This window comes from Egretta garzetta, unplaced genomic scaffold (assembly GCF_000687185.1).
Source record: "Egretta garzetta isolate BGI_Z169 unplaced genomic scaffold, ASM68718v1 scaffold70, whole genome shotgun sequence".
In the NCBI taxonomy this organism is placed as follows: domain Eukaryota; kingdom Metazoa; phylum Chordata; class Aves; order Pelecaniformes; family Ardeidae; genus Egretta; species Egretta garzetta.
This window is the reverse complement of record NW_009258539.1, coordinates 4389368-4399871: the sequence shown is the minus strand read 5'-3', so window position 1 is coordinate 4399871 and position 10504 is coordinate 4389368. Positions and strand designations below refer to the sequence as shown.

Below are 10504 nucleotides of genomic sequence, written 5' to 3'. Positions count from 1 at the left end.
TGAAACAACTATACTTCCAGTTCTGCAGAATAGTGGTGCATCTGTCAATAAAATCTGGACCACAAGCTTTATAAAGATCAACAGTTTCTTTACCCTTCCTTTCTCAAAATGGTTCCAAATATTATGCCAATGTCTCTCAATCTGAGATGGCAAAACTAAAATGGAGTGACTAGAAGCAGTTTCATACAACCACACACACAGAGATATGTGTACAGAGGATTCAATTTATAACAAAACACATTATACTTAGGAAGGCAAATTTATGGCTAAGAAAAGCAGTTCTGCAACCAGACATAGCACCTTAAAATAATGGGGACCCTTTGTTGATCAGTGATGAAGGAAAATCAAACAGTATTGCTTTTAGAATGTTATTAACTAGAACTGACAGTAAAGAGTTTTCACGTTTGAAACAGTTTGAGTGAAACAATGAAGGATAAGAAGACTTAGAAGACATTTCTGAAAGTCTGCATAGTTAGAAATGACATTCACTGGTTTTGGTTTGCTGAGAAGCAGGTGCTTGCTATTCTGAAGCACTTTCAAAATCTTTAAAAGTTCAAGAAATCCAAGGCCTTCCTTTCTTAAATAAGATGGGCAGATACCTCAGGACCACAGAACAATAACCTCTGATTATTAATGTACTCCAGAGGTCTGTATGAAACAGGTTCTAGACAGACTGCAGGAAATCTTACTGATGAATGGATGACACTTTAGACATCAGAATGTCCCGATTTCGTTGCAGAATTTTCCACTGGTTGCTGTACTTCCTACCATGTCAAATAAGCATTAGTATTTTCTTTGTGAGTATGACATCAGAGTTCCATGAAAATAAAACTTCCAAAAGTCTGAAAAAGATAATGAGCCTATAAAGAAATGAGAAGTACTGGCAGGGTCTCCCAGCCCTTTGTGTTTATAGGCATGACTGAAGGAGAAGGGGAACTCCTAGAAGTAGATGATGGGCAAGTTGAGAATTATGTCAGAGAACTCAACCCATGCAAGTCCATATGACCAGACAGGCTGCACCTCAGGACACTGAGAGAGCAGGCTTATGTTTGGGAAGGCTGCTTGGCTATCACTTCTGAAAGCTCATGGAGAGGTCCCTGACGACCTGAGAAAGGCAAATGTTGCATCCATCTTCAAAAAAGGCCAAAAGGACAATCCAGGGTACTACAGGCCAGTAGTAGAGGGAAAATCATGGAGCAAGACTTCTTGCAACACATTTCTGGGCACACAAAGAATAAGGGGACTGGGAACAGTCAGCAGGGATTTACCAAGGGTGAAGCCTGCTTGACCTATCTGATCGTACTCTACTATAAAATGTTGAGGTTTGTGGTTGATGGAGAATAGTGGATATCATTTACTTTGACTGTAGGAAAGCTTTTAATACCACCATGCACATACCATTTGGGATGCTATGGTTTGGATGGGTGGACAATGAAATGGGTAGAGCTGGTTGGACTGTCAGGATCAGAGGGTAATTGTAAATGGGTTGTACTCTACCTGGTGGTCAGAAAAAAAGTGGAGTATTAGAGGTGTCCATCATCACTGTCCTCAAGGAGGGAATATAGTGCACCTTCATCAGATGCAGATGATTAGAGGTGTCCATCATCACTGTCCTCAAGGAGTGCACCTTCATCAGATGCAGATGACGTCTACATCACAGAACCAGAGAATAGTTTGGGTTGGAAGGGACCTTTAAAGATCACCTAGTCCAATCCCCAAGTACTAGGGACCCCAGAACTGGGCGCAATAGTTCAGGTGAGGTGTCATGAGAGCAGAGTAGAGGTGGAGAATCACCTCCCTCAACCTACTGGCCACAAGTCTTTTGATGCAGCCCAGGATAACATTTGGTTTCTGGGCTGCAAGTGCGCATTGCCTGTTCATGTCTGATTTTGCATCTACCAATATCCCCAAGTCCTTCTCCACAGGGATGCTCTCAAGCCATTCATCACCCATGAGAGTGAAATAAGGGGTGAAAACATCAACATGCTGAAGTATAGAGCTGTCATTCAGAAGGAGCTAGATAGGCTGGGGGGCAAGCCAACAGGAGCCCTATGAAATTCATCAAGGACAAACGTGAAGTCCAGCACCTGGAAAGGAAGAACCCCTTGCAACAACACAGTTTGGGATCTGGTTGGCTGGGAAGCAAAAAGGGATCTGGGGTCCTGTGGGCAGCAAGTGGGACATGAACGAGCAGTGTGCTGTCAGAAAAAATGGCCAAGTATATCCTAGGCTGCATTAGCAGCAGCACAGTCAGTGGATTGAGAGCAAATACTACCACTTTTCACTCAGCACTCATCAGGCTACATCTAGAACACTTTGTCCAATATTGGGCCTGCCAATACAAGACCTAGAACTGCACAAAAAGATAGCTTCAATAAACCCAACAGCAGCCTTCTCAACACCTGTGAGGAGGTTATTTGAGAAGACGCAGCCAGGCTTTTCCCAGGGGTGCATGGTGGGAGGGTGAAAGACAACAAGCATAAAGTGAAATGAAAGATTCAGATGAGATATAAGAAAAAAAAATTTCACCGTGAGGACAGTCAAGCTGTGGAACAGGTTCCCAAGAAGTTGTGCAGTCTCTGTTTTTGGAGGTTTTTAAGACCTGCCTGGCTAAAGCCTTGAGCAACCTAGTCAACTAGTGTTGACCCTGCTTTGTGCAGGACGTTAGACTGGGAGAGTTCCTGAGGTTCCTTCCAGCCTGAATTAGTCTGTGATTATATGACACTAATCAAGGAAATTAAAATCTCCCATAAATCACCATAGCTAGATCTTAGATAACACTTTGATCAGTAGCTCAGGACAGATGAAAAACTAAGGAGCAAGGTGTAATCACACAGAGATAAGTTCCTAAAAGGGCCTGAAATGAATTTCATAATGACTAACTGGCTAAGCAAATAAAAGATATATTTTCTTTCTATTTTTAACCTAAGGAAATGAGACTTCAGTAATTGTGCTGTCCATCACTCATATCCAGCAATAAATTTTCTAGCTTCTTCATCCAATTTCAACCAAATTTGACAGAGAAGTATCAGTCTCAAAGGTAATTGTGTTGTTACAGGATTTTGAAAAATTGATTGCTGGAGAGAAGAAAGAACACCCTATTTATTTCACCACTCTGGAAAGACAAGCAGAGGGTCACTCTTTGGCATCTGTATTCCCGCCATCCAGTTAATGCATACACAGATCCAAAATATAGATTTGCTCTGTATTCTACAGGAAGTATATGTGAATTTTTTGTTATCGTTTTCCAACCTTGGCACCCCACTTCTTTTTAATTTTGTTGCTGTCATACAAGACTTGTGGACAGGAAGAATAAATCAGATCATCTGCCCAGAACTGAGGCTATACAATCTTACAGTATTATCCTCATGTTGCCCTAATAGATAGAAAATTGCCTCAAGGTCTTAATGAAGTTATTACTAAACCAAATTTTCCTGAGTGATATCAAGCATAATGATATAGGAGAACAGCAAAACAATTGTCACTCTTATTTTATTTTAGTGTAACTTTTAAAAGAACATTTTCAACCTCATGCTATGAATTAATCCCTCTTTTACTGGAAAAGCATCTGGACACTTAAGATAATTACCAATCAGATGAAATATCTTAAAATGAAAGTCTAATCTAAAAGGAAATTATATATTCCAGGAAGCAACAAAGAATATCACATCAGAAAGAACTACTTGCAATGGATCAGTGGTATAGTCCCCCCAAAATAACAATAAACAGAAAAAAAGCATTTTGCATTTTACTTACTTTTACAGAAAATCTCTGGAATGCTCTGCTTCAATTTAAGAAGGGAATTTCTTTTCTGTATTAAATATACAATATTTATCATTCCCCAGATAAATAAATACAAGGCTAAATTAGTCTCAAGGGCATAGATTACAAAATTTTCTGGAATAGAGACTGCTCTAGCAATGTGTAGCGCATCTAGTGTTGTAAGAATGAGCCAATGCAAACAGGTTTTTTCAGGTCAATTCCCCATATTCTGTACCAAACCAGAAGTATTGACTGGATTTTGCCCAAATCACCTCAAATACTGACTTGCACTTCAACAAAAGGAAATTTGAAAGCTGACCAGTTCTACTGAATTACTGAAGGTCACCAGGACAGAAGACCGAACTTCTAAGTCTCAAAACTATTAGTACCATGGTCTATGACTACCACAACTTGCTGCTTTCTACTCCAAGCATAATGTGTGTCTTTTTGTCTCTTTTGCACATAGGGGTACATGGAAAACATTCAATAAAAGAAAAATTGCATTCAATCTGCCTTGGAGGAAGAAAGAGAAAATTATATTTATTACATGATAGCTACAACATCAACACAGCTGAGAAACGACAGTGATGAAAACCATACAAAGCAGAAAATTGTAACTTTTGACTTTAGCTACAGATGTTAAGACTAGGCTCCCTCTACTGTCAAAAAATGCTCTCCCAGGAGGTACTTAAAGGTAGGTGTACACTACACCATGGCAACTAGAGAGCAGCAATTCCTTAGAAAGTTTCAAGGGAATTCTGCAAAGGAGCTCACCTTAGTATATACAACACGTGTTGGACTTAATGGCAGTTCCTCCAACATCATCCTTCATTCAGTGCACCGTTGACCCAGCCAAATATTCACCCAGCTAAAAAATTCTTGCGCAGCACAACATGATTCAATACCAACAGTGAAAGTATATTTTAATTGTCAACACTTATAGAAAATAATAGAAGTAATCGCAAAAAAAGCTTCAGACCTGAGGATATACTCCAACTCTCTCAGGCTATGCATAGCACAGATGGATGTAGCTAAGCATGAATGAGCTCTGCCAGTGTTTTGAGATGGCTGGATATAAATCAGGACTATCTGTGAAATTACATAGCTGCACTAATGCAACACTGTCCCTAAAGCAAGTATACCCTGAATTTCAGCTGGCTCTCATAGCTTATGACACTGACCACATTGTCATGTTATTTTTTTATATCTGACATGAAGGCCCAAGACAGTTCATATCCAGACAGCTCAGAGCCCATTTGCTTCTGCCCATATTTGTCTTCATACATATTTCCATTCCCATAGTTCTTCAGCCCACATATTCATGACTAAGCAGTAACATTTCCCAGGCATTTCAGTGAAATTCTTTTAGTTTGTATAGCAGAAAAAGTCATTACAATAAGTCTTGTATGAATGTAATGCATTTTTGCCACTGAGCATTTTACAGAAAAGTTATGCTAAGATATGCTAATTCTCAGGCTTGGGGGTTGATGGTTTAAAAACATTCAAGATTCTTTTTCAGCTGAAATATTTTCACAGCACAAACACATGCTACTTCAAATGAAATAATCGGATCTACTTATTAAAAGAAATTCTGAATTAGTTATTTCCACCTCATTTTACTATACAGACACCTTCAGTTCTCATCTCAAGAACTGCCTGTGTTCAGCTCTAAAACCACCTGTACAACAGTGATTTAATAAACATGACTCTCTTTCCAAAAGCTCCAGTATTATTTCTCATCCTGCCTCAAATTTGCTATTTAAGCTTTAACAAATAATTTTAAATTTCACTATTCTATTTAGAAGATGTTCTTACATACACTACCTTATGAAAAGAGACATTTTAATGGCTGCAGAATCATATAATCATAGAATTGTTTAGGTTGGAAAAGACCTTCAAGATCATCGAGTCCAACCATTAACCTAATACTGCCAAGTCCACCACTAAACCATGTCCCTAACCGCCACATCTACACATCTTAAGTACCTCTAGGAATGGTGAATCAACAGTTTCCCTGGGCAGCCTGTTCCAATCCTTGACAACTCTTTCAGTGACAAAATTTTTCCTAATATCCAGTCTAAACATCCCCTGGCGCAACTTGAGGCCATTTCCTCTTGTCCTATCACTTGTTACTTGGGAGAAGAGACCAACACCCACCTCACTACAACCTCCTTTCAGGTAGCTGTAGAGGGCAATGAGGTCTACCCTCAGCCTCCTCTTCTCCAGGCTAAACAACCCCAGTCCCCTCAGCCACTCCTGAGGAGTCTTGTGCTCTAGACCTTTCACCAGCTTTGTTGCCCTTCTCTGGACATGCTCCCATGCCTCAATGTCCTTCTTGTATTGAGGGGCCCAAAACCAAACACAGTATTTGAGGTATCACCTCACCAGTGCCCAAGTACAGGGGGACAATCACTTCCCTGTTCCTGCTGGCCACACTATTCCTGATACAAGCCAGGATGCTGTTGGCCTTCTTGGCCACCTGTGAACACTGCTGGCTCATATGCAGCTGGCTGTTGACCAACACCCCCAGGTCCTTTTCCACTGGGCAGCTTTCCAGCCACTCTTCCCCAAGCCGGGGTTGTTGTGACCCAAGTGCAGGACCCAACATTTGGCCCTGTTGAATCTTGGCCTTGGCCCATCGATCCAGCCTCTCTAGATCCCTCTGCAGAGCCTTCCTACCTTCAAGAAGATCAACACTTCCTCCCAGCTTAGTGTTGTCTGCAAACTTGCTGAGGGTGCACTCAATCCCCTTCTCCAGATTGTTGATAAAGATGTTAAACAGAACTGGCCCCAACACTGAGCCCTGGGGAACACCACTTGTGGCTGGCTGGCCTCCAACTGGATTGAACTCCATTCACCACCACCCTTTGAGCCTGGCCATCCAGTCAGTTTTTTACCCAGAAAAGAGTATGCCTGTCCAGGCCATGGGCAGCCAGTTTCTCTAGAAGAATGCTGTGGCAAACAGTGTCAAAGGCTTTACTAAAGTCCAGTTACACTACATCCACAGCATTTCCCTCATCCACTAAGTGGGTCACATTGTTATAGAAGGAGATCAGGTTGGTCAAGCAGGACCTGCCTTTCATAAACCCATGGTGACTGGGCCTGATCACCTGGTTGTCCTGTACATGCAGTGTGATGGCACTCAAGATGATTTGCTCCATAACCTTCCCTGTCATTGAGGCCAGACTGACAGGCCTGTAGTTCTCCAGATCCTCCCTCCAGCCCTTCTTGTAAATGGGCATCACATTTGCTAACTTCCAGCCAACTGGGACCTCCCGGGTTAGCCAGGACTGGTGGTAAAGGATGGAAAGTGGCTTGGTGAGCACTTCCACCACCTCCCTCAGTACCCTTGGGTGGATCCCATCCATTCCCATAGACTTGTGTGCGTCTAAGTGGTGTAGCATTTCCCCTTGGATTATGGGGGCTTCATTCTGCTCCTTGTCCCTGTCTTCTGGCTCAGGGGGGCTGGGTACCAGGAGAACGATTGGTCCTACTATTAGAGACTGAGCCAAAGAAGTCATTAAGTACCTCAGCCTTTTCCTCATCCTTTGTCACTATGTTTCCTCCTGCATCCAATAAAGGATGGACATTCTCCTTAGGCTTCCTCTGTTTGCTAATGTATTTACAGGTACATCTTTTTTAGTCTTTTGTGGCAGTAGACAGATTAAGTTCTAGTTGGGCTTTTGGCCCTTCTAATTTTCTCCTTGCATAACCTCATGACAACTTTACAGTCCTCCTGGGTGGCTAGCCCCTTCTTCCAAAGGTCATAAACTCTCCTTTTTTTTTTTTCCTGAGTTCCAGCCAAAGCTCTCTGTTCAACCAGGCCAGTCTTCTTCCCCACCAGTTCATCTTTTGGCACTTGGGGACAGCCTGCTCCTGTGCCTTTGAAATTTAATTCTTGAAGAATGTCCAGCCTTCCTGGACTCCTTTGCCCTTCAGGACTGCCTCCCAAAGGGACTCTGTTGAACAGGCTCCTAAACAGGCCAAAGTCTGCCCTCCAGAAGTCCAAGGTGGCAATTCTGCTGAGCCCCCTCCTTACTTCTCTGAGAATTGAAAACTGTCATTTTGTGATCGCTATGCTGAAGATGACCTCCAACCATCACATCACCCACAAGTCCTCATCTGTTCCCAAACAACAGGTCCAGCGGGATGCCTTCCCTGGTTGAGTCACTCACCCACTGTGTCAGGAAGTTGTCTTCCACACACTCCAGAAGCCTCCTAGACTGTTTCTTTTCTGCTGTATTTCCAGCAGACGTTAAGTTGAAGTCCCCCACGAGAACAAAGGCTAGTGATTGTGAGACTTCTCCTAGCTGCTTATAGAATATTTCATCTGCCTCTTCATCCTGGCTGGGTGGTCTATGACAGACTTCCACCATGATATCTGCCTTGTTGGACTTCCCCCTGTTTCTTACCCATAATCACTCAACCCTACTGTCACCGTTATTAAGTTCAAGGCAATCAAAACACTCCCTAATATACAGGGCTACCCCACCACCTCTCCTTCCTTGCGTATCCCTTCTGAACAGTTCATAGTCATCCATTTACAGCACTCCAGTTGTGTGAGTCATCCCACCATGTTTCCGTGACGGCAACTATGTCATATTTTTCCTGCTGCACAATGGCTTCCAGCTTCTCCTGTTTGTTGCCTATGCTGTGTGTACTTCAGTTGGGCTATATATAAGGCTGTAAATTAAATCTTTCTAGTTATAAACTAGGCAACAAAATATTCCTATATATCTTGTGTTTCTTTACATTATAAATATTGACAGAAAACCTTATCTAGATTACCCATAATAAAAGCATTTATACTTTATATTATACCTGTTTGTTATACACTATTTTATACCTATTTTCAAGCAGTTAAGGAACCAATGAAACTTACTAATATGTTAACTTGATGATGTAATATTACAGGGACAAATGAAGTGGAAAATCTGTTGCAAGAATTAGATTATAAAACAACTGCCACGGAGAGCATTTCTATACAGAAAGTATGCTATGGAAATAAATTAACAACTAATGTTGACTGTGAGAGTCAACTATTATAAGCAGTCTATGTTCTGCCCATTTCAAAATCTAGATGAACAATTTGAGTTGCTGTGAAAGAAAGGGCAAAAAAAAAGCCTACCCTGCACTTAACTAAAGCATTGTAGCTATTTTGAGATTAACATTAGAAAGGAAATAATTTCCTTCTATCATTGAGGATGAACTAATCTGTTCTGATTTCCACTTTCATCTTGAATCCTGAGCCAAGGGTAAGTCTAATAACAAGACTTACAACCTCAACAGAAATATGTGAGCGGATACCCTTAGATGAGGGACGAGCCACTATTTCTGCCGTTCTCTCAAAATACCTAGGCCTTCCACAAGTTGGTCTTCTCCCTGTACTGAAACAAAGCCTGTTAGCATTCATTCTTGTCATTGACTTTGTCAAAGTTAAGGCAAGGAACAAAGAAATGCTGACTGGGCTTAGTGAAAAAGAGATATATAGTGACATGTTTAAATATAAATTAAATTATATTGTTTCATTATACTTTCTAGGTTAAGATTAATCTCCCCTAATTTTATCTATCTAAAAGTCATGTGTCTAGTCTTATCTTAACTCATCTAGTCTCCCTGAAGAGTCAATGGACCCACTATATAGTGCAACAGACAGTTAACCGTCAAAGAATTGCCTGGGAGTATTTAATTGAGAAGGAATCTAGACAAGTACTGTAAAACAGATGATAACTAAAATTTGGATAGTTGAAGATAGGTCAGATGACTCATGTCTACAATGACTTCACATTTGCAGAGCATTGTTGGTGCCACAGGTGGAAATTGGGAATCCACAACTGAGAAACTTGGAGAAGGAAAACATAAATAGCCTAAAGATCCCCACAGAATATCTAACGAATAATGAAAAAGTCACCTACAGTGATTCTATTTTTATGCTTCTTAAGATAGATCTGACAGTCAAGGATACAAAACCATTTTCTTAAAGGTTCTAAATGTGACTAGTTTATCTGTTGTTTTGAGTTCGGATGGTTGGATGTTTTGCAAGGTTAAATAGTTGTATAATGGACAGTCACACAGGATTCCGTCCTAAACATAGCTTCATAGTGGGGTGTTAATGAGAAATCCATTCAAAATTGGCACAGGATGAATGAGAGCTTTGTGCCCTTCTGAAGTAAGAAGTTGAGGCCATGCAAGATGCTTTCAGGCATCTAAATGTTTCTAGAAATCTATATTCAAGCAAGTAGATTTCCTCAGTATTTTAATATTAACTGGCTTTGCACTTGTCAATTGCTTATAGATATTACTCCAAGATGATAGCTCATATTCTGAAAAGAGAACTACACTCTGAATACCTCACTTGGGCTGAATCCAGATGTCTTAATATCATATCTCTACATTTTCATCTAAGTGAGCAGAGCACAGAAGCTGGATCTGATTCACATACCATAAACAGGCAAGTCTTCGAGGCTCACTGGTGTCTGGTTCTGCAGCTATACAGGACATACACAGGTTAATTAAATTTGAAACAAAACTGGGAGGAGTGGCTGATACACTGGAAGGCTGCACTGCCATTCAGCGGGACCTGGACAGACTGGAGAGCTGGGTGGAGAGGAACCTGATGAAGTTCAACAAGGGCAAGTGCCAAGTGCTACACCTGGGGAGGTCGAACCCCATGCACCAGTACAGGCTGGGGGCTGACCTGCTGGAAAAGCAGCTCTGCTGAGAGGGACCTGGGAGTCCTGGT

At 41.4% G+C, this 10504-nt stretch overlaps 1 protein-coding gene across 1 annotated transcript in view; it reads right to left on the bottom strand.

The window, feature by feature from the left end:
* Positions 1 to 10504, bottom strand: part of DMD (dystrophin) — a 1215125-nt gene that overhangs the window by 637745 nt on the left and 566876 nt on the right. The gene's annotated exons all lie outside the window — the stretch shown is intronic.